Below are 5341 nucleotides of genomic sequence, written 5' to 3'. Positions count from 1 at the left end.
TAAAAGAATCAGGTTCCAGGTTCCTTAAGTTTGGGTTTCCTCTTCTGCAACACACCCCACTGCACGTATAGGCATGACTTGTTCCTCTTCACTTTGCCCTATAGGAATCAAGGCTTTGGGAACTGAAGTAATGGTCATAATCTAATTACTGCTATTGCTGTGAGTAATAAATCCATGCTTCGTCTCTGACCCAGGATTCTCATGCCTTCTGCCAGCACCTATGAAACCTGTTAGTTTGCAAGTAGGGTAAAATCTCAGGGCCTTCAATATTCTTGATAGATTCAAGTTACAATATACAAAGATCAATTGTTTCAATATACTCGCAATGAACAATTAGAAAATGAATAATATATATGTGAAATAACATGAAAAGAAAATATAGTGATAAATTTAACAAAATATGTGTAAGACCTTTACACTCAAAACTTTAAAAACATTGCTGAGAGAAATTAAAGACCTAAACAAATGGAGGGAGATTTTATGCTTTTAGATAAGAAAATGCTCATTTTCCCTACTCTACCATTTGATATTGAGTGGAACAGAAGACAGAAATGGCCCATTCCTTCCATCCCAGGGATAGTACCCTAATGAGACTGTTATTTGGTCCCATTACAGAGATCCCAAGAGCATCTCTGGTCCCATGAGCTCTCTCATTCTTCAATGAATTCCCCTTCTGCTTCTATTAACTCTAGTCCATTTCTAAAGAACTTTGTCTTGTGTAAAAAAAAAAAATCTTGAAGAATTAGAATTTGTTGGTATGCTGCTTTTTCTTGATTTTTTTTTAGATAAAAATTGTCATTAAGAGCAAGAACCACCAAACCTAGACTCAAGAGACAGAGGATGGTCATAAATCCAATTTACTAACCAAAATCCTTTCATCATCTAAAAAATGATAGTAGTCCCTACTCTGCCCACTTCACAACATCAGTGCTCAGACTAAAGCTCAGATGTGCAGGGCTTTGCAGAGAAATTTACATGTGGTGTGATTTGAACAGCTGAAAACACTAGAGATAAAAATAGAAGACCTCATGTGTGTCACCAGAGATTAATTTTAAATGCTCTTTGAAAAGGCAAGAATGGAAAGAACTCATATTTGCAAGTAAGAACATCTGGAATTATACCCTAACCCCGCCACTCAGCCACTCATGAGTAAGATGGGTGTGCTCTTATCAGGTCCTATAGGACACTGCATCCATCAATTAGAGGTCACTTTTCTCCTTCCTTTCTGGCCTGCTCGAGATAATATTCTTCACAAGGACAAAAAAATCATCTAGCTCCCAAAGATTATTATGAAGAATGAGAACAAGAAATAAAATAGACCTGGAATTTTAAAGAATATGGAATTTATTAGAGATCAAATATAAAAATAAACCCATCTTAATAAGGGCACAGAGGCTTCCCTTTGTTCCTGGAGGCTTTCCCACCCTAACTTCCTTTAAAAACATTTCCCATACACACACATGGCTAGCAAAGACTAAAAAGAAGTCTGCAGCGTCCCAAAGGGACAGATGCTCAGCTTAAGGAAGTTGATAACTGTGTCAGATGAGCTCATTCTTAGGGGAGCCCACTGTTCGCTTAGTCATAGTAATAGTTCAATACCCCAGACTTGTGGAGCAGAGCACAGGACTGGCTGAAGTCGCTGGTTGGGAGGCAGACAGCTTATCATCTCTGTACACTCTCCAGTTGCTTCACTATCACATCCTGCTTCTGCTCCACTAGCACCGGATGCATGGTAAGTTTTAGCTGGAGGAGCTTATCCACAAAGATGAGGCGGAACCAGCCAAGCTCCTTGCACTTGGAGGTTTTGCCATGGGTCAGCATCATCTTTTTGTCCAGGAAGCAGCTATGAAGAAGCGGCTTTTCCTCAGATGTGCATGGGTCCAGGTACTTCTTCTAGTTGACCCACAGAGGGCAGAATCATAATTGAGAAAGGGGATCTTTAATGCCTTTAACTTGTTAATGATGTACCTGTGAGCTCCGTGCAGCTAGGAGCAATTGGGGGCAGATATGCTATCAATTCATTCTCTGTCCTGGAGCAGCCAACACAGCTTATGCTGGGCAATGCCAGAGGTGCTGTGGAGGTAGCTGAAGGAGCTCATGGCAGAGACTTCCCACTCGTTGTGGATATACAGAGTGCCAAAGTTGAGGCCAGAGATGCTAAAATCCTGACAGATGTCCCGGATCACATGGGTCCTATTAAAATCAGGCAACAGAACACTGTGGAATGTGATGCATTCATCAAATATAGCATGTAAATCTCATCTGTAATCACATGCACGTTGTGCCTCTTGGCAGACTCCAGGTGTTCCTCCAGTGAGTCTCAGGAATAGATGTCACCCAGAGGATTCTGAGGGTTAATTATTGCGAGATCACTGATTTTTCCCCTCGAAGCCTAGCCTCAAGCAGGGCTTGCTCCAATTTGTCCACGGTGAGCTGGAAAACATGACTGTTCACATCAGTGATCTCACTGATCAGATAAATGAAAATCAGCTCGATTTCACATACAGGTGGGAGATAAAGCTGTAGCCACTGTAGAAGTGGGTGGGGGTCAGAAAGGCCTCACCTGGATCACACAGAACCATGGCCAGCACAGATAAGACAGCAGCAGATATTTACAACCAAGTTTTCTGATAAAGGTGGGCAGGTGCCTTGCAGTAGTAGGTAAAGACCACTTCTTCCCACAGGAATGACTGCCCTCTCTAACTAGGATATTGTAGCAGGACCTCCTCAATGCAGTTTATTCACCCTCACTCAACCTTTCCGTCATCAGATCAATGCAGAGCTTATTCCCACTGGTACCAAGGTTAATGAAGCCCATTGTGTTCTTGCCCCCATGGTATTTCTTTCCCTGGTAGGTCTTATAGTGATAGAAGCTGGAATGGCATAAGACAGAGATGTCAGTACCATGGTTGGACATGTCATGGCCGACAAACGAAGCTTCAAAATCACTCAGTTGGTAAATTAGCTGGTCAAGCTACTTGGATGACTGGGCCCACTGCCCACCTCTGACATCATCCCTGGAGTTCTGGGAAGGGAAAGGTGATCAGAGCCCCAGGCCACCTATGGCCCCAACTGTAGGAGGTTGTTCATCTGGCATATTAAGCAGCCCAGGAGAGTTTCCGGCTTCAGTCTGTCCTAACTGCGCCTCTGCTCTTCCAGCACCACCTGCTGTAGGTGCCGGGTCAGCAGCTGCACGATGTGCTCCTCTGGGTTCTGCTGCAAGTGCAGCCTCATCTTCAGCAGCTGGGTGTGCCTGCTCTGACTGCTGAGGCCCTGGCCTCTCATCTGACCACAGGTCACGTGAGATGTCTGATCTGTGTCTCGTACTCTGGATATTTGTATTGGCCTCATGAAGCTGGCTGGAACTTCTTTCTCTGTTTCCGCTCGTCTCTCTTTGATCTAAAATCCTAATGCCTAATGAAATCATCCTTGGCTGTCAGCTCTCTCCACCACCCTCTCTTCCTCACACTAAGCTTGCTTATCCATTTTTTGATTATAGCCATCCTAGTAAGTGTGAAGTGGTATTTCATTGCGGTGTTGATTGCTCCTTTCTCTACTTAATGGTACAAACATCTGTTTATGTGCTCCTTGACTATTCGTATATCTTCTTAGGATAAATGTATATTCAAGTTCTTTGCCTGCTTTTCAGTTGGGCCATTTGTCTTTATATTATTGAGTTTTCAGTATTCTTTATATAGTCTGGATACAAGTCTCTGGTCAGACATATGATTTGCAAATAACTCCCATTTTGTGAGTTGTTCTGTCATTTTCTTGATGGTATTTGCAGCACAAAAAAATTGATTTTGATGAAGTTCAATTTATCTATTTTTTTTTTCCTTTTATTTCTGGTGTGATATCAAAAAGAAACCATTGCCTAAGTCAAGGTCACTAAGGTTTACTCCTATGTTTTCTTCAAAGAATGGTTTAGACATAGCTCACATTTAGGTCTGTGTTCTATTTTTAGTCCATTTTTGTGTATGGTGTGAGGTAGAAGTCTAATTTCACTCTTTTGCCTGTGGATATTTCATTGTACTAGTACCATTTGTTGAAAAGACTATTCTTTCTCCGTTTGAATTGTCTTAACATTTTTGTTGGAAATAAATTTTCCAGTAACGTAAGTTTATATCTAGACTCTCAATCCTATTCCGTTGATCTGTATGTCTATCCTTATTCCACACTGTCTCGATTATAGTAGCTTTGTAATAAGTTTTAAAACCAGGAAGTATATGTCATTCAACTTTGTTCTTTTTCAAAATTGTTTTTGCCATTCTCAGTCCTTATCTATTAGTTTAAACTATTGAGAACACATCCTCATCCTCTCAGCATGGTTCCAGACTAAAATATTAGTCCTTTCTCTAATGCCAGACCATTCATCCCCTTTGGAAATATGTCACATGCCTCCTAAAATTATCACAGACTGTAATCGACAGTGAGCACAAAGAGCAGCTGAAAATCAAAGACAGGATGGAAAACAGGAGCTATAAGAGAAAATGATTTAGGTCGCCAGAAAGTTTTTGAATAGGATGTTATGGGAACAAAGCGACTGTGACAGTGAAAAATTAGGTCATAAATCTTAGAATAAATTCCTAAAACAGTTCCCTTGTGTTTTTCTTTTCCTCATGTGGCCTGAGTAGATTGTGTTGACTAAGTTAGTTCATTTTCTCAGACTCTTTCAAAATGAAATAAAGCTAAGTTGTTTCTCATGTTCTTATTGCAGATTCTGCCTTTTGGCCTTTTGTAACTGGTGTTCAGGAGATTTTTCTTACCCGCTAGAGGTTAAGCACTCCATGCTTTCATTATGTTCAAAGGGAAAAAAAAGTATCATTTACAAATACACTATATTGCCAAATTATAATAAAGGTGTCCGTATATGAGGGTTTTGAGATCACGTGTTCATGCATCAACTTTTTAAATAGTAACATCGTTCTTTGTCAGGTGGCGAGAGAAGGTTATTGCTCTGATTTTATAGAAGTAGAAACTGAAGTTCTAAGAGGTAAATTGACTTACTTAGATAACTGAGCATGACAGGGACAAAACCAGGAACAAAGTGCAATCAGTCAGCCTCCTAGAGATACTGTTATGAGTTGAACTGTGTCCTCCAGAAAGATGTGTTGAAGTCCTAACCCCTGATACCTGTGAATGAGTCCTTATTTAGAAATAGTGTCTTTGTAGATGTAGTCAAGTTAAGTTGAGATCATTAGAGTGAGCCCTTATAAGATATGACTGGTGTCATTATGAGAAGAGGAACACCATGTGACAGCAGAGGCAAAGATTGGAGTTGTGCACAGCCCTGCCAACACCTTGATTTTGGACTTTTAGACTCTAGGAATGTGAGACAGTA

At 40.8% G+C, this 5341-nt stretch overlaps 1 pseudogene; it reads right to left on the bottom strand.

Annotated features, from left to right (window-relative positions):
• Positions 1-1662: 1662 nt before the first annotated feature.
• On the bottom strand, positions 1663-3351 carry LOC102890437 (annotated as a pseudogene).
• Between the last annotated feature and the right edge of the window lie 1990 nt (positions 3352-5341).

This window comes from Pteropus alecto, unplaced genomic scaffold (genome assembly GCF_000325575.1).
Source record: "Pteropus alecto unplaced genomic scaffold, ASM32557v1 scaffold338, whole genome shotgun sequence".
NCBI classification, from domain to species: Eukaryota; Metazoa; Chordata; class Mammalia; order Chiroptera; family Pteropodidae; genus Pteropus; species Pteropus alecto.
This window is presented reverse-complemented; position numbering and strand designations above follow the sequence as displayed.